General features: G+C 41.9%; 1 protein-coding gene and 1 long non-coding RNA gene across 5 annotated transcripts in view; one reads left to right on the top strand and one right to left on the bottom strand.

The window, feature by feature from the left end:
- SESTD1 (SEC14 and spectrin domain containing 1) overlaps nucleotides 1-10697 on the bottom strand; it is a 147862-nt gene extending 137165 nt beyond the window's left edge. For 3 of the 4 annotated variants that reach the window (XM_042243665.2, XM_015093334.4, XM_042243667.2), the window contains exon 1: nucleotides 10410-10697. The gene's annotated coding sequence lies outside the window, so the exon portion shown is untranslated. Of the gene's footprint in view, nucleotides 1-10067; nucleotides 10245-10409 lie in introns of those variants that run through there. The other variant, XM_042243664.2, reaches the window with a different exon arrangement.
- Nucleotides 9770-25858, top strand: part of LOC121818694 (uncharacterized) — a 29419-nt gene continuing 13330 nt past the window's right edge. Inside the window, exon 1 of the long non-coding RNA XR_006058730.1 lies at nucleotides 9770-9841. This is a non-coding gene — a long non-coding RNA (uncharacterized LOC121818694). The remainder of the gene's footprint in view (nucleotides 9842-25858) is intronic.

Raw genomic sequence — 25858 nt, 5'->3', positions numbered from 1 at the left:
AACAGATGCAAACACGGCACTCGGGCTCCCACTACTCCTGCTCCGCCCACGGCAGTGCTCCGCGGCCACAGCAGCCTTTCCCACTGAATTCATACTGCCTCCAACTACCTCTTTGTAAAGTTTTGATTATAAGATCATGAACGTACTTTATATCCTAAGTATTTAAAATTTTTGGTTGCATTTGTAAACGCTTTTTGTTTGTTCGGGGCTTCTTCACTTATTTTATACTGTAGTAGAGTTGATTAACAATGTTAGGTTAGTTTCAGGTGTACAGCAAAGTGATTCAGTTATACTTGTATCTATTATTTTTTCCAAATCATTTTCCCATTTAGGTTGTTACGTAATATTTCAGCAGTTTCCCATGCTATACAGTACGTATAGTTGGTTATCCATTTTTAAACAGAGCAATCTGAACATGTCAATCCCAAACTCCCTATCTTTCTCTCCCCCACCTCACAACCATTAAGTTGGTTCTCTAATTATTGTGCGCTTAGTTGCTCAGTCGTGTCCAACTCTAGCCTGCCAGACTCTTCTGCCTATGGAATTTCCCAGGCAAGAATACTGGAGTGGGGGTACCATATCCTACTCCAGGGGATCTTCTGGACTCAGGAAATAAGCCTGCACCTCTTGCGTCTCCTGCATTGACAGACGGATTCTTTAGCACTGCGCCACCTAGGAATCCCCAAGTCTAATTATTAAAGAAATGCAAATCAGAACTACTAAGGAGTTATCATCTCACACCTTCAGGATGGCCATCATCAAAAATCTGCAAACAATAAATGCTGGAGAGTGTGTAGAGATAAGGCAACCCTCCTACACTGTTGGTGGGAATGTAAACTGGTACACCCACTATGGAGAACAGTATGGAGGCTCCTTAAAAAAAAAAAACAAAAACAACTAAAAATAGAGCTACCATATAGTTCTGCAATCCCTAGGCATATATCCAAAGAAAAACATCGTCTGAAAGAATACACACACCCCAGTGTTCAGGCAGCACTGTTTACAGTAACCCTGGAGAAGGAAATGGCACCCCACTCCAGTATTCTTGCCTGGAAAATCCCATGGGTGGAGGAGCATGGTGGGCTATATAGTCCATGAGGTCGCAAAGAGTCGGACACGACTGAGCGACTTCACTCTTCACTTTACAGTAATCAGGACATGGAATGAACCTAAATGACCATCAACAGATGACTGGATAAAGCATATGTGGTACACGTATACAATGGGCTATTACTAGGCCATTAAAAACAATGAAATAATGCCATCTGCAGCAACACTGATGGACCTAGAGATTGTTATACTGAGTGAAGTCAGAGAAAGAGAAATATCGCTGATGTGGGGAATCTAAAAAGAAATGATACAAATGCACTATTTACAAAACAGAAACAGACTCCAGCTATTGATACTTCTTAATGAAGGGCTCCAGGCAGCCATCATTATCAATCTCAGCAGGCCCGTGAAACAAAACCTATTTGTCATATTGATTTGGTTGCCTTGATAAGTTCCTCCATGAATTTCACACGTATTTATTTACATTTACTCCTACTTTGTTCTGAAAGGATTAATGAAACTTATAGGAATACATGAACTATAAAAAATTAACAGATATAAAATAACAGAAAAGAATAAGGAAAACACCAAAAATGATGCCAAGAAAAAAGTTGAAAAAATATACAGCATAAAATCTGTAACGTTGCTCTGGGGTAGGCTACAAATCTGGTCTGGCTTTCTAACAGCCATCACCTAAGGGAAAATCCAGTTCACAGTTCAGGAGATAAACAGAAAAGTACTCAGAAGGGGAACTATTCTTGGTAATAAGATCAAACAGTAATTTTTACAAAGCAAAGAGAACACTATACAGAGAAAGAACAAGATACACAACTCAGTTTTCAAGGGTTGGGATGTTTCTTACAGTATCCATTGGGAGAATCTATGTCTCACCAAAGTTCACTGCAGCAAAACTGATTTTACAAGGAGCAGATATAAGCTTTAAGAACTCTGTGTCCTTTTGCTTGGTTTCCTCCTTCATTGCCTCCCTGACTAAATATAAACTCTTTGAAGACAAGAACCATGTTCGGTAACTCTTACACAACGTATTCTGCAAAATAGCAAGCATTCAGTAACAGTGAGACTTACCAAGAGCAATTCAAGCCTACTCTGAAAAATTCTCTAATCTAAACATAGGAATTCCCACTCCTACCAAATAGAATAAAAATGATATCTGAAGCCTCAAGAGATAATCTCTAAAACCTTCTATACTATTACTGAATCACAATTTATTTGTGATGTTCCAACAGCATTTTTTTTTTTGCATATCCCTGGCACAAGGCTTGCAGAAATGCCAAATCAATATCACTGAATCTATCAAGTAAAATGGCAACTCCTATAAAAGGAAAGACATTACTATCTTTCAAGAATATAATCAATAGCTCTTTACAAACCAGCTGAGAAAGGTTCATATTTTAAATGACTCTGCAAGTCCTCTAGCAGACAATGAATTATAATGCAGATTCTCTCTACTTCTTTTCAAGAACCTGTAGTTTCTGTAAATGCCAAACTGTCAGGGAACTTTCCCAATTCTTCCTTACATGCATTCATACATAAATACAGACACACACACCACTATCAAACACCGAAATAAAGCTTATCTTTTCCTTTACAACTACTCCCTACCCCCTTTTCTTTACCTGGTCAAATTGGAAATGAATGAAGCCTAATAAATTATTTAGGTAAAGCGATTACGAGCAACACAGTATTATAAAATTTAAATTACTATTCTTAGGCAGAGGCATTAGGACACATTAACAATTCTGTTTGTATTTTATTAATGGAAATCATTAATAAATAAGTAGTTTCATCCTACACTGGCCTAGCTTTTTAATACATGTAGTATTTCAGTTTGCAGAAAGTTCCTCATTTGGTATTCCCTGTATGCAGGGGAACATCCTACCACCCCAGGAGGAAATAGCTGTAATGAGTGAAAGAACGTGGACAGGACTGGGGGTAGGAGTTGGGAGTCCACCAAGTGGACCTCAGAAAGTCTAATTCCTGTGCCTTTGTTTCTTCACCTATAAAACTTGAGAAATGAAAATAATCTCTATAAGATTATTGGGAGGATTAAATATGATTTGTAATCTATTTAGTAAACTGTAAGCCCTTGTGGCTCAGAGGGTAAAGAATCTGCCTGCAGTGCGGGAGACCTAGGTTTGATCCCTGGGTTGGGAAGATCCCCTGGAGAAGGGAAAGGCTACCCACTCCAGTATTCTGGCCTGGAGAATTCCATGGACTATACAGTCCATGGGGTTGCAAAGAGTTGGACACAACTGAGCGACTTTCACTTTAGTAAACTGTATGTAAAACAGATCCTCAGTAAGTGTCAGTTTTCTTGCTCTTTTCTTATAGGTAAGGAAACAGAAGCTTAGCAGGTGCCTTGTCCAAGGTCAATGCCTAGTCAGTGTGATACACAGGCTAAATTTAGGGTCCAAGGCTCTAATTTAGGGACTAAGGTTCTTGCCACTACATCAAGCAGTCTTAAAATAGCAGAACCCAACACTTCATGTTCATCACTGTTGGGCACTCATTACATGCAAAGAAAAAACTAACCAGTTGTACATCTATTAGACGCCAAGCACTATCTTAACCTCTTTCCTCCTGACTACCCTGCAAAGTAGGTACATTCATTCAGTTTTACTGAGAGAAATTAATTTATCAAAGTCACATGTGATAATACAAAATCAGTCCAGGTCTATTTAGTCTACTACTTCCTCCTGCTACCTTGCCTCAAAAGCATACAAGTGCTTAGAAATAACTGTCTACCAAAGTTAAATTCTAAATGGCCTGGAAATGTTTATAGATCCTTCCAATGTATTAGCAGAAACTGTCTCTAACACCACCATCTACTCTCCTTACATTTATCTGTATTAGGCTAAAACAACTAATAATAGCCACAGTGACAAATGTACCTTGTATAGCATGCTATAGGTTAGTAGTGTAAATTTTTTCATTCTTATTGGATCCAACCACTGAAATTTCTCATGTATTAGCTCACATTTCATTTAATACTTCCAAGATTTCTGTGATATAGGGATTATCACCATTTTACAGATAAAGAAACAAGCTTTAAAAAGGTAAGTAACTTGCTTAGGCTATACAATTACTAACAGCAGGACTCTACCTTGGATCTTTCTAACAGAAAAGCACGCATACCTGCATGCAATGATTCATGTAATCACTGGCGCTTGCTTTTGTCAATTTACTCATCAGAGCTGGGGGAAAGGGTGGGTTGGGGGGAAGGACTTTAACCAAAAAGAGTACAGAAAATAAGGGTCAAAACCTGATAAAACAATAAAAACAGAAAAATATCACAGAAAGGTTGTCCTAGAGCTCTCTTCCCTCCCTGCAAGACTGTTAGGTGAGTGTCAATAAATGTTTATAGGGCAAATATTCCAGAGCATAGAGGAATAAAAAAGTTTCCCAATTCATGCTCAGAGACTAGCTTAATCTTGATACCAAATAAGTCAAGAAAAGCAAACACAAAGTGAAACATAAATATTATGTTTATCTTTTGTGATCACATATGCAAATGTCTTTAATAGGTTGAGTGAAAACCAAATATGTGTAGTATGATCTCTTTTGTATAAGAAAAACCACTGAATATACATGTATGTACTAAGTATGGCTGGGTATGTAAATATCTATTTGCACATACATATACTCATCTCACATGCTAGTAGAGAAATGCTCAAAATTCTCCAAGCCAGGCTTCAGCAATACGTGAACCGTGAACTTCCAAATATTCAAGCTGGTTTTAGAAAAGGCAGAGGAACCAGAGATCAAATTGCCAACATCCTCTGGATCATGGAAAAGCAAGAGAGTTCCAGAAAAATATCTATTTCTGCTTTATTGACTATGCCAAAGCCTTTGACTGTGTGGATCACAAGAAACTGTGGAAAATTCTGAAAGAGATGGGAATACCAGACCACCTGACCTGCCTCTTGAGAAACCTATATTCAGGTCAGGAAGCAACAGTTAGAACTGGACATGGAACAACAGACTGGTTCCAAATAGGAAAAGGAGTACGTCAAGGATGTATATTGTCACCCTGCTTATTTAACTTCTACGCAGAGTACATCATGAGAAACGCTGGGCTGGAAGAAACACAAGCTGGAATCAAGATTGCTGGGAGAAATATCAATAACCTCAGATATGCAGATGACACCACCCTTATGGCAGAAAGTGAAGAGGAACTAAAAAGCCTCTTGATGAAAGTGAAAGAGGAGAGTGAAAAAGTTGGCTTAAAGCTCAACATTCAGAAAACGAAGATCATGGCATCTGGTCCCATCACTTCATGGGAAATAGATGGGAAACAGTGGAAACAGTGGCAGACTTCATTTTTGGGGGCTCCAAAATCACTGAAGATAGTGACTGCAGCCATAAAATTAAAAGACGCTTACTCCTTGGAAGAAAAGTTATGACCAACCTAGATAGCATATTCAAAGGCAGAGACATTACTTTGCTAACAAAGGTCCATCTAGTCAAGGCTATGGTTTTTCCTGTGTTCATGTATGGATGTGAGAGTTGGACTACGAAGAAAGCTGAGTGCCAAAGAATTGATGCTTTTGAACTGTGGTGTTGGAGAAGATTCTTGAGAGTCCCTTGGACTGCAAGGAGATCCAACCAGTCCATTCTGAAGGAGATCAGCCCTGGGATTTCTTTGGAAGGAATGATGCTAAAGCTGAAACTCCAATACTTTGGCCACCTCATGCGAAGAGCTGACTCATTGGAAAAGACTCTGATGCTGGGAGATTGGAGGCAGGCGGAGAAAGGGACAACAGAGGATGAGATGGCTGGATGGCATCACCGACTCGATGGACAAGAGTTTGGGTGAACTCCGGGAGTTGGTGATGGACAAGGAGACCTGGCGTGCTGCGCTTCATGGGGTCACAGAGTCGGACACGACTGAGCAACTGAACTGAACTGATACACATAAATGCAAACGTGTACATTTGGAAATATAAACCCCAAACTGCTAACAAGGTGACCTGTGACAGGAGTAGTCTTGAGGGTGAAGGAAGGGATGTGGACAAATAGTGAAGTGACATTTTTGCTTTTTATTCTACATGTGCTTAGTTGCTCAGTCAGGTCTGACTCTTTGTGACCGCACGGACTGACTATAGTCCACCAGGCTCCTCTGTCCATGAGGATTCTCCAGGCAAGATTACTGGAGTGGGTTGTCATGCCCGCCTCCAGGGGATCTTCCCCATCCAGGAATTGAACCCAGGTCTCCCACACTGCAGGTGGATTCTTTACCATCTGAGCCACCAGGAAAAGCTTCTACTCTATACTCCTGTATATTATTTTAATTTTTTATAATTAACATGTATCATATTTGACAATTAAAATATACAAATGAAAAGCAGGACCTGATAGCCATTTGACGTTATCTCCTCTAGCTATCACAGTCAAAATTAATTACTTTATTCACTCATTGGGCATTCATTTATCTAACACACACTCAAAGTATAACCCTACGTGTGGGCACCGAGCATTTGTGCCAGCCTCCAGATACCTGCAGCCAATTTTTTTAAACCCAGCATTGAACATTTAGTTTCTTCCATCAGATAGTGCTGTTTTAAGTCAAGTTTTAATTATCATTTACTATTTTTAGGTCATATGCGAGGGATAAGAAATTCTTTATCTAGAATTTGTACAGCCTTTATTCTAAAAATGACTTTTATTGGATTTTTTTTTTTGAGGGGCAAGTGGAAAAAATGTATTTGTATTCATTCATCCAACAAAGGTTAGAGTCCTTCTTACATGTCTGGGCACAATGGTGGACAATGGATATGAACGACAAATAAATAACATATGGACTCTACCTGCCCTCTAGGGAGACGAGAATTTCAGAGTAAGTTAACACATAACAACCGAAATACACACCTCAGTAATCCTACACTGCAAAGTGAATCTGGCAAACTGCCCTGTCCAAAAATAAAAATTAATTTCAGTGTAACCTAGAAATAACTTAATGTTTATGAAAACTGTGAAACTATTCAATTACTCTATGGTTAAAGGGTATAAATTAGTGGGAAAATAGAAATAGAGAACATGCAAGCTCCAGGGGAACAGAAAGTGCAATGTCTCAGTGAACAAGTTTTAGGTTTAGCATTGCCACTAAGAAGCTGTTCTTAGGTTTGTTTCCCCAAAGAAAATATGGAAATGATATCTACCTTATTAGGATAAGAGAAATCAAAGAATTTATTTGAAAAAGCATAACAAAATTGGAGAACATGAGGCAGTGTGGACACGACACCTGCTTTTTGTTGTTTGGTTTCATTGATTTATTTATTTTACCCCTACTCTTGTCGATGATTAACCAAGCAAAGCTGCAAACACAATTTAACTTCTGTATGCCTCATAAAGTGGAAAGAATGCAGGAAGCAGAGTCAGAAGATCTGAGTTTACATTCAGACCTTGACTCTTATTAACTCCATAAGATTAAAAAATGAACAAATTATTTAACCTCTTTAAACCTCAGTGTCCTAGCAGCAAAATAGGAGTAAACCTATTTAACTGGGTTATTTCAAAGACTAAATGAGAAAAATACATGTAAAAACATAAACTGAAAAATTATAAATCAAACTTTTTTCCCAAAGATATATAAATGGCCAATAAGAATTTAAAGATGCTCAACATCATTAGCCATTACCGAAATGCAAACAAAAACCATAAGATACCACCTCACACATATTGGAATAGCTATCATCAAAAGGACACCCTTAATAAGGCTGGAGAAAGTGTAACTCTCATACTTTAATGATGGGAATGTAAAACGCAGTCACTACAGAAAATAATTTGGCAGTTCCTCAAATAGAGTTACCTTAGGACTAGGCAACTCCACATCTAAATATATACTCAAGATCACTGAAAACATAAGTCCACACAAAAACCTGCAAATGAACAGCCATAGCCGCATTACTCATAACAGCCAAAAAGTGGAAACAACCTAAAGTTTCATCAACTGATGAACAGATAAACAAAACGTGGCATATCCATACAGTGGAATATTACTGAGCCATAAAAAGGAGGTATCTTAATACATGCATAATATGCACGAAATCTGGAAACACTACACTTAGTGAAAGACACAAAAGGCCACATATTATGGGATTCCATTTATAAGAAATGTCCTAAATCAGCAAATCCACAGAGACAGAAAGTAGACTGGTGCCTGCCAAGTGTCAATGAGGGAGAATGGGAGCCGCAGTTAATGGTGTGAGGGCTTCCTTTTAGGATGTGAAAATGCTCCTTGAATTAGTGATGATGTTTGCAGTACCTTATGAATAAACTAAAACCACTGAATTGTACATATTAAAAGAGTGAATTCTACAGTATATGAGTTATATTTTAATAAAACTACTGTAGAAATTTAAGTTTCGCCTACTTTTTAACAGTAAAGACATTACTTTTTTTTCAGGAGGTTATTCCTGTTGCTTGTAACAGCTATGAAAGCTCTTTGAAGTTAGATGTTACACAGATGAGTGCTATTTTTAGTAAAGTGAAACTACTAATTATGTCAGAAAAACTTTCTGCAGATTAATTTGACATTAGTTTATTTCTTCAAAAGAAAATCCTTATTAGTATCATTTGTTTTTAGGGAGTAGAGAGAGTGTCAAGGAATCTTTAGAGAGTTCATTTTAAAAACTAGGTCAAAATCCAGTATTTTGTTTTTAAATTAGTGGACTTTTAGTTTTCAGATTTACCCATGAATCAACTAAAACCCAAGTAGATGGAACTTCGCAAGCTTGATCTACCTGTTTCCATGTTCTGCATTTTGCAGTCGTATTTCTATGTCCATCACCAGGTCCTTCCAACTATTATACACAGAAATCAAAATGCTTGGTAAATTCTTTAAATGCAGCCAGTTCACTCCCTAATACTAGGGAATTTACCGAGTAGTCCCAATTTTTAAGGTTAAATTTAGTCTAGCTTGTTTGAATAAATATACAACAAAATGATTTCCTGGAATTTGGAATATAAAAACAATCTACAGAGCTGGGTAATGCTTTCTAAGTCCTTTGGGTATTTTTCATGATTGGGTATTTTTTCATGGATTTGGTCACGGGGTAAAGACAAGTCGCTAACTTTTGGCCACACAAAGTATTATGTATAAAAGCTTCCTGGTTCTAGAACAAAGAAGTATTTTATTGCTCAAAGCAAAAGGAAGATATTTTCCTTCCATTTAGTATTGTTATACTAAAATAGCATACCAATGAAACCAGCTAGGTAACAGCCCGACCCAAGGTATGTAAACAAAGATAAATTGTTCTTTACTTTGTATTCTTTCTTTGGGGGTAAAAAAATAAAAAGTTTCTCACAACTAAGAAAATAAGGTTATTTAAGCCAAAGTAAACCACACAGGTTAATATTCCCCAATATGGGGGTATTTTTGAGCGGTGATCTTAATTTGAGGGTTTGCCAACCTATGCTAGCATACACGGTGGGTTTACTTGGCACAGACAAAACGTGAAGAGACGGAAGACCTGTCAAACACTCAACAGCATTTCCAACTTCTCAGGTGATGTCTGTTTAAGAAAGATGTCAAAGCACCAAGAGGAGAACCACGGGGGCGTAGCAGCAGCTGCCATGTCCAAATGGTGCATCGCGGGGTGAAATGCCACAGAAACCCTCAAGAGCCTGCCAGACTGCGGTTCCTTTCCAATACATGTCTACCTCACATATAAAAATAAATACACATCCAGATATCCCTGCCAACCCGCTCTCCCGTCCCTTTGTGACTCCTGCAAAGGCTGGAGGGATGTTACCGGCCCGCATACCCGGGGTAAGCCAAGCCCCCACGCCTCAAGGGAGCCGTCCAGAAGGCTCCTGCAGCCCGGGGGTCTCTGGCCGGCGTCCCCCACCCGCCGGCCAGGGCCGGTCACCGGCCACACAAAGGAGCCAGCCGCGGGCGCTGGACGCGGGGACTCGCCCCGGAGCCGGCCGCCACATCTGGTGCCCGCACGCCGGGCGGACCGGACCCGCCGGAAAATAATGATCACCGCCCGTACCTGTTGCACGTTTCGGGTCCCTTTCACCCAGAAATGAACAAGGGCGCCCGGGAGGGGAGACGCGGGCCGCCCAGGCTCGGAGGGCCGCGGCCGCACCCGGCTGGCGGCGCGGAGGCAGGGGCTGCCCGCGGGACTCCCACCTCGGGCGCTTTGTCTGCGGTGGCGGCGGGGGCTGCGGCGGGAGCCAGGGGCGGGGGCCCCCCTCCCGCAGTCGCGCGGCCGCGCGGGGGTTAGCGAGCTGGGCCCGCCGCCGCCTCCTCCCGCCCACGCTCCCCGCCTGGCCCCGGGGCCTGCGCGGTCGTCCCGCCCGGGCAGCCCGGGCCGCGCGGCGGCCACACTCACCTGGCTGGCGCTGGGGGCCGGCGGCTCCGGGGCGGTGGGAAGGACGCGGGGACGCGAGTGAGGCGCGGGCGGAGGCGGAGGGCGAGGCGGGAGGAAGGCGGGCTGGGGGCGGAGCGGGCCCGGGCGGCGGTGGCTCCGGTCGCCCGTGGCAAACTGCGTCCCGGCCCCTCTGTGCGTCAGGCCAGGGGCTGCGGCGCGGGCGGCCTGGCGAGACCTCCCGGAACCCTCGGCCCGACCCGAGTCCGCGCTGCACAGCGCGCGCCCGGGGAGCGGCGGCGCGGCGACCCCGCCCGGCACGGGAAGGGGGCGGGGCCGGGAGTCCCGCTGGGGCTGGGGCTGGGGGGTTGGGGGCTGGGCGAGGCGGGGGCCTCCGAAGCCACCAGGCCCACCCGGTGATCCTTAGCGGGCGCGGAGCTCCCGCCTCCCAAGCCCACAGGCACCGTGGGGTGGTGGAAGGGCGACTGGGCCTAGAGTCGGGAAGCCTGGGCTTAAGGAAAGACACCCCCACGACCACTTGACGCCTCGCAAGTCATTTGTTGTCGCTGCCCTCATACGGAAATATGTATATGGTATCCAAGATTTTCAAAATTCTGACACTGTCATCCTAGGTTGGTTGGGATTCCTTTAGTTCCAAGTACCCACTGCCAGGAGACGACTCTCCCACACAGAGGTGTGTGATGGAGCTGAAGGCTAAGGCAGTTGGAAGGGAATGGCTTGCAGAGAGAAAGGGCTGGATTCAGGACATTTGTTTTCCTTTGGGCAGCTTTCCTTTGGGCAGTCCAGAATTTATCCACAAATGGCCCTCTGACAATGGCTACTTGCCCATCCTCACCACCCCTAGTTATTTTTCTCCAAATGTAATGACTTCAGAGTCCTTGTTCTTCCAGTTTTCTTGCGCAAATTGTTTTTATGTCATTTCCTGAATTCAGTTCAAAAGAGTCATCAGCTAATACAAGCTCAGGGCAGCCATGTGGTCCCAATCTCAGGCCTTACTTATTACTCACTGTGCCACTCACTTCAGTATCACCTAATTCCCCTGAAAAAAAAAAAAAAAAAGTACCATTTCAACAACTAGGCAACTAAATCTCTCTACTAAAGTTCTCTGATTGAAAGTCCCAAGGATTAATATTTCCTCTTACTTCTGTGACTGATAATCTGTCCGTGACTTTAGCCTCTTTGCAACCCTTTAGGTCAAGCCTTGTCAACTGTTTCTGCTTCTGTTCCTAAGGACTACTAGGAATGCTTCAAAAACAGTAAACTTCCCGCTTTAAAGTCTTTCAATGGCTTGTCACGTGGATAATCAGGCTCAAGCAATTACTGTGACATCCAAGGTCATTTATGATCTGATCCCCAGACCTTTTCCAACTCCAGCTTTAATTCCCACCACATCTTACGTTCAGGCTGTGTTTGTGCCTTTGTATGCTTTCCTCCATCTGAAATTCATCCCTCATTTAACCAGTGAACGTCTACTGTCCTTCAAGAGAATAAAGATAGTGCACCTTTTCCTCTTGGAATCTTCCCAGACATCCTGTCCTTTTTCCGCAACCACATCCTCACCCGACACACTTACACTGAATTACTCTTTCCTTTCTGCTTTCATGCAAATTTTGATCTATTCTCTACAATAATCCTTAGCGCTTTCATTTTTCCTATTGCTCTGATTGGTGGTCTTTTCTTACTAGACTGGGAATTCCTTAAAAGGGTAGAGATTTTTGTCTAGTTCTTTTTTGGCTCTTGGACAGAGCATAATACTCAGCACTAGGAAAGTTCTCTTTAAATATTTGTTCAAGTACTGATGCCACTATTCATTTCAATAAATACATGTTGAGCATCTACTCAACAAGCGGGAAATACAGTGCAATCCACAGTCCCTGCCTTCCTTACTTAACCTTCCACAGTATTCTTTCCTTTACCATATGGCATTCTCTGATTATCATTTTAAACCCTCTCCTACTACCACTCGCATTCTTTGCTTGTTTTAATAAAGCAGGATCATGCCAAACAATCTATTATAGTAAGTCACCAAACATCCCTGCCCTTCCTTTTTCCATACCCACTAGTTCCACAACAGTGAGGACCCAGTTCTTATATAAAGGACAACTATTGCAACAGGAAACACATTAGGCTATAAATGCTGGTGTTTGGGTGCTGTATTTTCCAATGACAACAGATTGAACATAGCTCAATCACTTAAATCCACTAGGCCTCACCTCTGGAGTTCCTTTGGCTTTATTCATTTTTAGTATTTTGTTAATAAGGTAAACATATCCTTCTTTATATATCTATAAAGTGAAGGGACAGCCAGATCCTTCCAAAGCAGCTGTCCAGCATATGCTTGAACTCTGAATGATAGGGAACCACTCCTATCTCACAATAGTGTTCATCTTTGAACAGCCCTGCTAGTCCCTGCTTTGAACTGAAATGTGTCTCCCTGTAAACTTGGTAGGTAACAATGGTATTAGTAGAAAACGCCACTGGATTTAAACTCCAAAGTAGTGTGGTCAGGTCCTACTTCTATAACTTCCGTCTGTTAGGTAGGTAGAATAGGGAAAAGGAGTCCAAAATGGTGGTGGCTAAAAGACAAGGAAGGGAAAAGCCCGCAAAAATAGAACAAAAGAAGGTCCGAGGACCAGAGTGAAGACTTCAGGCAGAACAAACAGCTCTCCTGGCCAAGCCCAATTTGCACAGGGCAGGCCAGGGGGAGGAAACACATAAGAGGAGCCAGAGCGCGCTCTCTCCCTTCCTCTCCCGCGTGCTTGCGCTCTTTCTCTCTCCCTCCCTCTCTCTCTCCCCCTCTCCCACGAGCTCCTCCACTCTCTTCCCTTCAGATCTTTGGGTTGGCATGCCCTCACGCTTCGAGGATGGATTCTCCTGCTATCTTCTAAATAAAATAGAGCTGTAACACTGATTTGCCTAAGAGCTATAACACGATTTGTCCAAGACCCAAGAACTGTGACGCGCCAAGGGCTTTAATGTCCATTGCTCCAAATCTTTGCCGTGACGAGACAAAGAACCGAGGAACATACACTCGCGTGACACAATTATATGACCTTGGACAAGCACAAAACAGCTCCAAGTATTAGTTTGCTTGACTTTAAAAGAGGAAAATAATAACATGTTAGATCATTAGCATTAATAGGAATACAACTGAAGTAAAACATCCAGTGAACGTAAATGTAGTACTTAGATGTACTGAGGACAGAAGTGTCCAAGCCCCCTTCCATACATAGCCTTTTATACCGCCTAAGTCAGCAAACAGGGTGTGTGCCTTCTCACACAGCCTTGACACACATGTCCTATGCATCTCCCCCACACACTCACCTCTAAACATACTCTAGTGCCTCTTAAAAGGTGGCATCTAGAATTGAGTCCAGCCTTCCAGGGATAAAGAGAAAAGAGAGAAATACAACTTTACACACTCTTATGATGATGTTTCAAAATTCAGCTTGATATCACATTTATATTTTTCTACCAACCTGCACTATTCATAAATGTCATGTTCTTTTTTGCCAACTAAAAACAAAAACTCAAACCTTTTCTAGGATCTTAACACATACATACATACCTATTTAAGCATATTCCGCCAAACTGAATTTGTGCAAGTTGTTTTTGGAGACTGAGTGTGCACTTTTGCATGTATTCATCTTAAATATCACTTTGGAACTTATGTATCAGGATCCTCTGCCAAACAGAGAATAATGTGAAATAAGAATAACATTTGAAAGGCATTCAGGAGTGGAGGGGCAGGGAGAATCCCCAAAGCACTTTAAGCAACTTCTTCCTAAATTCCTAAGTTCTCCCCTCCAATTTAATTATAAATTATATAACTTCTCCCCTAAAATTATATAACTTCTCACATTCATTTTGCTTCATTATAACCTAGTATTTTATGTACAAATGTTTCCCAAACATCATTCTCTGGAACTTCTGAAGAACGCACTGAGATAAGGTAGACCTACACTGAAGCTCAGCTGAGTCAGGTAATTTGCTGAACACTCACTGCCCCAAAATAGGCTTCTCAGAGAAACTGCTCCACCCACAGGCCCTGTTGAAGCGATGGCCCCAGGCAGTGCTCTTTCCTGCCCTGCAATCCCTGAATCACTGTGGATTACCCCTGGGAGGGTACCTGACCTGTAAACAGTCAATGCACACTCATTCAAAATGACCTGGGAAAAAACTCAATCCAAAAAACCAGCCCAATTAGACAATCAACTAGGGAAGCTGGATCCAAAAAGAGGCAGAGAGGGTGGCCACATGTGAGAAGGGCACTGACACGTCTCCAGTGAGCAGAAGCTAACATTAGCCAAATGACTACACAGAAAACATCCATTTGCACATCCATTCACTCATTTGCACAATGAATACTTATCAAGAGTTTCCTATTTTAGGTGCTGGGAATACTGTATGTAGGGAGAAAATACACAAAAATTTTGCAAGGTTCATGCATCTTGGTGGCTGGGACAAGCAATAAAAAAAAAATTAACATACCAAACAGTATTAGAAGGTGGTAAATGTTGGATAAACATTATGCTGGGGAGAGAACTAGAAAGTGCCAGAGGCTGGGGTGCAACTTTCTATCACAGGAATAGAGAAAGTCTCAGTAGAAGGTTATTTTGGAGCTAAGGCTTGAAGGAAGTGAGGCGCTGAGCCCTTAGTAAAGAAGCTGGAGGAGTCAACAGGTAGTGTGCTAATCAGAAAGCAGACACCAAGTACAGGGCAAAACTAGGCAAGCTGGAGAGCAGGGCATTCAAAATATTCTTCTTGTTCTGTCAGTAAGTCATGTTTGACTCTTTGCGACCCCATGGACTTCAGCAGGCCAGGCTTCCCTGTCCTTCAGTAACTCCCAGAGTTTGCTCAAACGCATGTCCATTGAGTTAGTGATGCCTTCCAACCATCTTATCGTCAGTTGCCCCCTCCTCCTCCTGCTCTCAGTCTTTCTCAGCATCATGGTCTTTTCCATTGAGTCTGCTCTTTGTATCAAGTGGTCAAAGTATTGGGGCTTCAGTATCAGACCTTACCATGAATATCAGGGTTGATTTCCTTTAGGATAGACTGCTGTCCACGGGACTGTCAAGAGTCTTCTCCAGCACCACAATCCAAAGCATTAATTCTTTGTCAGTCAGCTTTCTTTATGGTCCAACTCATGTACATGACCACTGGAAAAACCATAGCTTTGACTATATGGACCTTTGCGGGCAAAGTGATGTCTCTGCTTTTTAATGCACTGTCTAGGTTTGCCATAGCTTTCCTTCCGAGGAGCAAGAGTATTAATTTCATGGCTACAGTCACCATCCACAGTGATCTGGACCCCAAGAAAATACAGTCTGTCATGGTTTCCACTTTTTCTCCATCTATTTGCCATGAAGTGATGGGACTGGATGCCATAATCTTAGTTTTTTGAGTGTTGAGTTTTAAGCCAGCTTTTTCACTCTCCTCTTTCACCTTCATCAAGAAGCTCTTTAGTTCCTCTTCACTTTCTGCCATTACAGTGGTATCATCTGCATTTTGAGATTGTTGATATTTCTCCCAGCAATCTTGATTCCAGCTTCCAGCTTCATCTAGCCTGGCATTTCACATAATGTACTCTACATAGAAGTTAATAAGTAGGGTGACAATATGCAGTCTTGACATACTCCTTTCCCAATTTTGAATCAGTCCATTGTTCCATGTCCAATTCTAACTGTTCCTTCTTGACCCACATACAATTTTCTGAGGAGACAGGTAAAGTGGTCTGGTATTCCCATCTCTAAGAATTTTCCACAGTTTGTTGTGATACCCAGTCAAAGGCTTTAGTGTAGTCAATGAAGCAGATGTTTTTCTGCAATTCCTTTGCTTTTTCTATGTTGGCAATTTGATCTCTTGTTCCTCTGACATTTCTAAATCCAGCTTGTACATCTGGAAGTTCTTGGTTCACATTCTGTTGAAGCCTAACTTGAAGGATTTTGAGTATTACCTTGCTAGCATGTGAGATGAGTTCAACTGTATAGTAGTTTGAACGTTCTTTGGAGACGCCTTTCTTTGGGACTGGAATGAAAACTGATGTTTTTCCAGTCCTGTGGCCAACACTGAGTTAGTAATGCTTCCTAAGGCCCACTTGACTTCACATTCCAGGATGTCTGGTTCTAAGTGAGTGATCACACCACTGTGGTTATCCAGGTCATTAAGACCTTTCTTATACAGTTCTTCCATGTATTCTTGCTACCTCGTATTAATATCTTCTGCTTTTATTAGGTCCTTTCCCTTTCTGTCCTTTATTAGGCCCATCCTTGCATGAAACGTTCCCTTAATATTGTCAGTTTTCTTAAGGAGATCTCTAGTTTTTCCTGTTCTATTGTTTTCCTCTACTTCTTTGCACTGTTCACTTAGGAAGGCCTTCTTATCTCTCCTTGCTGTTGTCTGGAATGATGCATTCAATTGGCTATATCTTTCCTTTTCTCCTTTACTTCTCTTCCTTTCTTAGCTATTTCTAGCTGGGTCTTTTTAAAAACAAAACATTCCCAGCACATTCCCAGGTGTATTGGACCAGATCTTGGTAGAGGGGGCCTCTAAATCTGTATTTTTAAATCAGTCCTCAGGTGATTGGGATGTTCCAGCAGGATGAGAACTCTGGCTCTTAAAATATACAAAATTCCTACTGATACACTGGGTTCTGAATCTCCTCCAAATTCTGTGTTCCATAAAGCTCAACTCAGTCTGCACCCCTCTCCTCCTAAGAGGCTTTGTTGTTGAACTTTCCTGTTATTCCGAGGAAGGAAAGCTAATATCATGGCTGAGATTTCAGTTTTTCTGATTAACATATGTATTCTTCACAAACCCAGCCGACAAGAACCAAACCCTATTCCCTGAGGTCACATGTTTGAGTTTCCATATCTTGCAAGTAGAATTGCCTAACAAACCACAGTCACAAAGCTGTGATATGGTGCCAAAGCTGCAGCACTGAGCAACTCTTTGGGAGTATTTAGCATTTCAAAATCAATATTAGAAAAATTATCAAGGTATTGTATTTTTAAATCTAAAGGAATATAACATTTATTTTTAATAATGTACATTTAATACATTAGTGAATTTTTAGGAAAGATCTTTAATGATTTTCTTTTAAAATTACTGCCAAGTCAAGTCGCGTCAGTTGTGTCCGACTCTGTGCGACCCCACAGACGGCAGCCCACCAGGCTCCCCCATCCCTGGGATTCTCCAGGCAAGAACACTGGAGTGGGTTGCCATTTCCTTCTCCAATGCATGAAAGTGAAAAGTGAAAGGGAAGTCGCTCAGTCATGTCTGACTCTTAAAATTACTATGAGTACTTATTTCATCAGTTTTTGACAGTTTAATTCCAAGCGCTTTTGTCTTTTATCGAGGAAGTTAAAAAGATACGTTTTTTGAAAAATGTACTTTCATGTTTCTGAAATTATAAAAATAACACTTTAAAGAGTGGAGTTGTTTTTGTTGTTGTTGTTTGTTTTGGTTTGTAGCTTTGTTGTGCCTCCTATTCATCCATCATCTAGGCCAATGTATCTCGAGTCCTTTAGACAACAGAACTTTTTCCAAGGTCAGCATAGTTTGTATTCATTTGTATCAGGTAGGATTTTTTTTTCCCCCAAAGACACTTTCATACAAAGTTTTTAGTAAACAGGCCAAAGGAAAGAGTAAAAAATTATGTTTTATTTTTTACGAAATCAGCAGGTTTTTTCTTTCTAATGGGACTGATTCTTCTTCTAGTGAGATCTTAGGATTTTAAAGCTGGAAGACAACCCCACCACACCCCCGCCCCATCTGTCCCAGCATCCTCATTTTCCCATGACCTGGACAAATTAAGCAACATACCTAATACTAGACTTAGCTAACGAAACGTCTAGAGTCCAGGCCTCTGGACTGCTGTTGCTGCTAAGTCACATCAGTCGTGTCCGACTCTGTGTGACCCCATAGACGGTAGCCCACCAGGCTCCCCCGTCCCTGGGATTCTCCAGGCAAGAACATTGGAGTGGGTTGCCATTTCCTTCTCCAATGCATGAAAGTGAAAAGTGAAAGCGAGGTCGCTCAGTCGTGTCTGACTCAGCGACCCCATGGACTGCAGCCTACCAGGCTCCTCCGTCCCTGGGATTTTCCAGGCAAGAGTACTGGAGTGGGTTGCCATTGCCTTCTCCTACTAGCTGCTATAAGCTAAAAGTGGATGAAGATTTGCAGTACCATCTGTACGTGTGTAAATAGATGTGGTGCATAATTTAGGCATGATACAAGTTTATTTCTTGAATATCAATAGTGCTTTAAAAGTATTCTGAGTAATAGAAAATGAAATAAAATTTCAGACTAAGGAAAAGTCCCTAATTTTAGCAATCAATTTACTGTTAATCCTCATTAATATAAACTTTGTAATAGAGATTAACAAAGGAGGTCAGGTTAAAGGCAAACTGTTTTAAATGCTTCTGGCAATATACAATACATTCCATAATAGAGTACAGTAAACTGGCTATGAAATTTTTATAGTTCTGTCCAATAAATTTTCTTCCAATCAGTACCATTAAATGTCAGTACAGTATATGCTCCAATAGCTGTCAGAACTCTTTGGTTGCAAGTATCAGAGCCAATCTGAACTGGATTGGGGTGGAGGCATGATGGATTTTCTGGATATAGCTTAAGGGCACGGACAGAAGAACAGCATTTCTGAGGACTTCTGAGCCAGAACCAGAAATCAAATCAAAGTCAACATCTTTCTCAGAGCCCCTTCTCCCAATCCAGTTTCTTTCTGGCCTGTCTTCAGTCTGTAGAGCTTCAAACTAGTTTGTTTTAGGTTATAAGGAGAAGAGCTACTGTTTGCACTGAGTGGGTATCCTTCATCTGATAGATTGTTCATGTAGAATAACATCAGGGGAATGAAAATTTTGGGTCATATGAATGGTCAAACACTGAACGGTAGAACAACCTCCTAGAGGGTGGAGGGCTGGGTATCATCACAGGCAGCTCCCATCATGGGAGGAAGTCTCCTTCAAAAAAGGTGAGGCATGACCAGTAAAAGAGGAGAATGGGGAACCGGACTGACAAAAAAGAATAGTCACTGCAGGATGTGTGCCTCTCTAAACCTCAGACCAAAAGGGCAGTTTTTGTGAAATATCTTATCACCCACCCAAATACTAAAATTATGTTAATCACAGTATATTAAAAACATACATTCAAGTACCTTATTTTCTGGTTTGTTGACGCACCTTTAAAACCCTACCCTGCAATAATTCTTCAGTTTATTCATGATTCAGTTCAGTTCAGTTGCTCAGTCATGTCTGACTCTGCAACCCACCCCATGGACTGCAGCATGCCAGGCTTCCCTGTCCATCACCAACTCCCGGAGCTTGCTCAAACTCATGTCCATCAAGTCAGTGATGCCATCCAACCATCTCATTCTCAGCTGTGGCCTTCGCCTCCTGCCTTCAATCTTTCCCAGCATCAGGGTCTTTTTCAATGAATCAGTTCTTCACATGGCCAAAGTATTAGCCAGGTGGCCAAAGTATTGGCGCTTCAGCATTAGTCCTTCCAATGAATATTCAGGACTGGTTTCCTGTAGGATTGACTGATTTAATCCAAGGGACTCTCAAGAGTCTTCTCTAGCACCACAGTTCCAAACCATCAATTCTTCGGCGCTCAGCTTTCTTTATGGTCCAGCTCTCACAACCATACATGACTACTGGAAAAACCATAGCTTTGACTAGATGGACCTTTGTTGGCAAAGTAATGTCTCTACTTTTGAATATGCTGTCTAGGTTGGTCATAGCTTTTCTTTCAAGGAGTAAGTTTCTTTTAATTTCATGGCTGTAGTCACCATCTGCAGTGATTGTGGAGCCCAAGAAAAGAAAGTCTGTCACTGTTTCCCTTGTTTCCCCATCTATTTGCCATGAAGTGATGGGACCGGATGCCATGATCTTAGTGTTTTGAATGTTTAGGATTCATGATTATTCATGATTAGGATAGAAAAATACAATTTTGCTTGATCAGAATATTTTTACTTATTATGTGCATTATAAGGTCTAAAAAAATTACATCTAAAAATATTTTATTCAAAGCTGAAGAGGTAAAAGCACTTGATTGTCAAGTTTAATCTGCATAGTGAAAGAATGAGATCTCATTTAGATGGCATTATTATTTAAGTTATGGAGAAAGTTCTCTAGTCTCTGTTACATGGTATTTCAGTATGGGGCTAGGTCCTACTATTAGTAAGACAGAAAAGAATGTTAAAAACAAGCTGGGTCCAAGTCATAAGATTTACTTTTGTTTTTCAGTGTGTTTCAGTCATCAGCCTGACTACAAGCATCAACATTTACCTCAGCAATCAAGTAATGTGTTTTGCTCTGGACTCTCAAAATCTGAGGCCAGAGACCAGAGTGTTCCCTCCTAGCTTCAGTTCTTCCATGATCAGAAAAGGCTCTCTTGCCTGTGTGTTTGCTTCTTGTGTATGTGTGTGTTTTAATTCTGTGTTCTTGAACAAAATAGGGACAAATCATATTTAAAAATAATCTCCAGCCATTGTCCAGGATCCTTCCACTCTGTCACTGTCCAGTTGGTCTGGAGAGGTGGAGAAACTCAGCTGTGACTGTAGCAGCTGAATGGCAGCTTGGGAGAAGGCCCATTGCATAAAGTTGGAGGAGGCACTAACAATACTAAAGCAAAGGATTGATTTGCTTGTGGGATAAAGTGGGAAATGGAAAGAATTGCCTTTTGTAGCAATCCAACTTTTCCTCTCCTTCTGGCTCTCCTTCTGAATAAAACATTATTATATAACAAAGGGCCTTTAAACAATTTCTTTCTTTTTTTTTTTTTTAATTGGCAAGTTGACAAAAACAGATTGTGTCATCCTGGGTTACAGCCACTTCTTAGGGTGTGGAGTTACTTGATTCCCGCACTGTGGATCAGTGCTCAAAACATGTTACACAATCTAGGTTCGTGCCTCACTAATATTATCTTAGATTCAGAAGAACAGGATAAAAGGCATATTTCCCTTTGGGGACTTGAAGAAAGGGAGTCACACAATTCTAGTTGACCACTGTATTCTGAAACCTTAACTTTTATGTATAAAAATGTGCAAATAAGCCAATAAATCTGATTACTGTAAGATACTGCTAAAATATCTTATCAGTATCTTATCACTGTTCTTAAGATGAAAACAATTACAGTTTACACTTTTTCAATTAAAGTGTGGCAGCAAATCTGGCACAAGAGCTGTTGCTGGCACTCAGCTTACCCTTCTGGGGAACAACCCTAGGTATCTGATCTGCATTGAAATTATGCTAAGATGCGTCTATGGTCATTTTAATGTCCTACGAGCAACTTTCAAGCATTTTAGGTGGAAAAAAAGGTGGGCATGAACAGAAACATGGGAAAAGACATTCAATGATGTTTTTTCAGACAACCAAATCTATAGTGCCAACCCCAGGGAAGGACAGGGAGGCCTGGTTTACTTACTGTAGCCCATGGAGTCGCAAAAAGGCAGACAAGACTTAGTGATTGAACAACAGCAACAACCCTGCTTTAGAGTCCTGGAGACAAGGTTGAAGACATTATAAGTTTGTGCTCAGTCTCATGGGGAGACACAGCCCAATCAAACACTCAATGTAATACAACACACGCTAGAGTTATCATTAAATTATACACAAACATTATACGGATCCAGAAAAGAGCCGCTGCCAAGGTGTCTAGGGATACTTTAGGAGGCTTTGACACCTAAACTAAGTCTAGAAGAAAGAGTGGGCAGTGTCTAGGCTGGAAACAGAAGAAAAAAGCAGAAGAAACAACAAATTCAGTGGCTCATGCTCAGTCGTGTCTGATTCTTTGCAACCCTCAGTTCAGTTCAGTTCAGTTCAGTCGCTCAGTCGTGTCTGACTCTGCAACCCCATGAATCGCAGCAGGCCAGGCCTCCCTGTCCATCACCAACTCCCGGAGTTCACTCAGACTCACGTCCATCAAGTCGGTGATGCCATCCAGCCATCTCATCCTCTGTTGTCCCCTTCTCCTCCTGCCCCTAATCCCTCCCAGCATCAGAGTCTTTTCCAATGAGTCAACTCTTCACGTGAAGTGGCCAAAGTACTGGAGTTTCAGCTTCAGCATCAGTCCTTCCAATGAACACCCAGGGCTGATCTCCTTCAGAATGGACTGGTTGGATCTCCTTGCAGTCCAAGGGACTCTCGAGTCTTCTCCTACACCAGAGTTCAAAAGCATCAATTCTTTGGCACTCAGCTTTCTTCATAGTGCAACTCTCACATCCATACATGACTACTGGAAAAACCATAGCCTTGACTAGATGGACCTTAGTCGGCAAAGTAATGTCTCTGCTTTTCAATATGCTATCTAGGTTGGTCATAACTTTCTTTCCAAGGAGTAAGTGTCTTTTAATTTCATGGCTGCAGTCACCATCTGCAGTGATTTTGGAGCCCCAAAAAATAAAGTCTGACACTGTTTCCACTGTTTCTATTTCTCATGAAGTGATGGGACCAGATGCCATGATCTTTGTTTTCTGAATGTTGAGCTTTAAGTCAACTTTTTTACTCTCCACTTTCACTTTCATCAAGAGGGTTTTTAGTTCCTCTTCACTTTCTGCCATAAGGGTGGTGTCATAGGGTTGCAAAAGCTGACTGTAACCTGCCAGCTCCTTTGTCCATGAGATTTAGAGATCAAACCTGTATCACCACTGAGCCACTGAGGAAGCCCCATGCTGCTGCTACTGCTGCTAAGTCGCTTCAGTTGTGTCCAACTCTGTGCGATCCCATAGAGGGCAGCCCACCAGGCTCCCCCGTCACTGGGATTCTCCAGGCAAGAACACTGGAGTGGGTTGCCATTTCCTTCTCCAATGCATGAAAGTGGAAAGCGAAAGTGAAGTGGCTCAGTCGTGTCCGACTCTTCATGACCGCATGGACTGCAGCCCACCAGGCTCCTCTCTCCATGGGATTTTCCAGGCGAGAGTACTGGAGTGGGGTGCCATTGCCTCCTCCGAAGAAGCCCCATATACAGTGGCTAAGAAGCACTAAAGAACATGCTACTTGAAGAATTTTGAGTATTCTTACTGTGGCTACATGAGCAGCGAGAGGGTCAATTAAGGGAAGATGGAAGTGAGAAACAACTGTGGGACAAGGGTGGGAAATTTAACAACTGCACAGTCCAGGCAAGTAATGAAAATGATAGAAGCTGAGCAGGTCTAAGCGCAAATGTATTCACTGTGAGTGAATGGCTCACTGCAGAATGAAAAACCTCTAAAAATATGGCAGCAAATTAGACTTACCTCCCCAAATATGACAGGTTGCATCTTTCCCCATACCTTTGCCAAGAATGGGTATTTACAGCAATATTTTTCATTCATTCAACAAATATTTATTGAGTGCCTCCTATTATGAGGGATGGTATTTTTAGAAACTGAGGATATAGCAGTGAATAAAGCAAAATTTTTATCCTCATTGAACTGATACTCTAGTTGAAGGGCAGACAGACAAAATAAAGTAAAATGTGTAGCTGCTAGATGAATGCTATGGAGAAAAATGGAGGAAGGGAGACAAACAGGGGATGGGAGATATGTTGGATTTTAGATAGATAACCAGGAAGGTGTGTCACCAAGGAGGCAGCCATGAAAGAAAGACTGGAAAAGTTGAAAGAGGGCAGAATTCTGCACGAAAAGTGTTTCAAGCAGCAGAAACAACAAACAAAACACCTGCCAGAGCAGAGAGGGAAGGGAATAATGTGAGAGGGAGAGAGATTGTGCTGGGTCTTTTAGGGAATTGATTGCGGTTCTTCCTCTAAGCAAATTGCAAAAGCTTCAGAGTTTTGAGCAGAGGAGTGATAGGTGGGGTTTGTACTTTTAAAGACTCATTCTGGCTGCTGAGTGTAGAGTGCCTTGAAGGGAAGGGTATAAGCCCAGAGATCAGCTGAGAGAAGAGAACTACTAGGTTGGTCAAAAAGTTCCTTTGGGGGAGCAGGGAGGAGAGGAAAGGAAAGATATAATGTATCAAGCTAGAAGGTATTCCTTTACTGGGGAGTTTTGTTCTTGTTGTTGTATGTTATTAAAAAGTTGATTTTTCTGGCTTCCCTCGTGACCCAGTGGTTAAGAATCTACCTGCTAATGTCGGGGACATGGCTTCCATCCCTGGTCTGGGAAGATCCCACATGCTATGGGGCAATTAAGTCTGTGTGCCACAACTACTGAAGCCTGCACCTAGAGTCCTGGAGAAGGCGATGGCATCCCACTCCAGTACTCTCGCCTGGAAAGTCCCATGGATAGAGGAGCCTGGTAGGCTGCAGTCCATGGGGTTGCTAACAGTTGGACACGACTGAGCAACCTGACTTTCACTTTTCACTATCATGCATTGGAGAAGGAAATGGCAACCCACTCCAGTGTTCTTGCCTGGAGAATCTCAGGGACAGGGGAGCCTGGTGGGCTGCCGTCTATGGGGTAGCACAGGGTCGGACACAACTGAAGTGACTCAGCAAGCAGCAGCAGCAGCAGCACATAGAGTCCACGCTCTGCAACAAGAGAATCACTGCAATGAGAAGCCTGCACACAGCAACCAAAAGTAGCCCCTGCTCACTGAAACTACAGAAATCCCACAGCAACAAAGATCCAGCACAGCCCAAAATAAATACAAATAAATAAATCTTAAAAAAAAAAAAAAGAGCTCCTTGGGATTTCTTGGTAATATCTGATGGAAAAACCCAAGTGAACTTTTTTGGCCTACCCGATACTCGGGACTGATGTGACTGTGGCTTGTCACAGTGTGGGGAAAGCAGGTGAGGTGGTAAGTAGTGGTTAGATTCTGGTTATAAGATAAAAGCAGGGCACCAGGATTCCACACCAGATGTAGATGTTTAGGAAGAAAAGAATCCAGTGATAACTCTTGGGTTTGGGGCCTGAGCAACTAGAACAGTAATACTCTATATTTACTATGTGGAAATTGTAGGGAGGAGCACTTTGGCTTGAGGGGGATGGAAAGGGAGGAGTGCTCAATAATTTGGTTTTGAAAATGTTAACTTTGAGATACATATCAGATAATAAGCATAAATTTAGAGTAAAGCAGCTGGAAATATGAGTTGAGAGGTCTGGACTAGAAACATACATTTGGAATATGTTGGTATATCAATGTAAAGGTAATGTCACAACTATGAGACTTGGTGAGATTAACGAGAACAAATGTAGAGAAGAGATCTAAAGCCTCCGCTATCCATTCTGGAGCATCCAACATTTAGAGACTGGGAAGATGAGCCAGAATCAACAAAGGAAACTTAACTAACACGAGGCTGTAAAAAAAAAAAAATATATATATATATATATATATATCAGGAGCATGTATTATTATGGAAATCAAGTAAAGAAATATTTTTAAAAGAGGAGAATGACCAACTCAATCTAATACTACTAATAGGGTGAGTGTATTAGCTGGGGTTTTCAGAGAATGAGAACCCATAGGTAGGATAGATGTATGTATTGTGTT

This window comes from Ovis aries, chromosome 2, assembly GCF_016772045.2.
Source record: "Ovis aries strain OAR_USU_Benz2616 breed Rambouillet chromosome 2, ARS-UI_Ramb_v3.0, whole genome shotgun sequence".
Lineage (NCBI taxonomy): Eukaryota > Metazoa > Chordata > Mammalia > Artiodactyla > Bovidae > Ovis > Ovis aries.
This window is presented reverse-complemented; position numbering and strand designations above follow the sequence as displayed.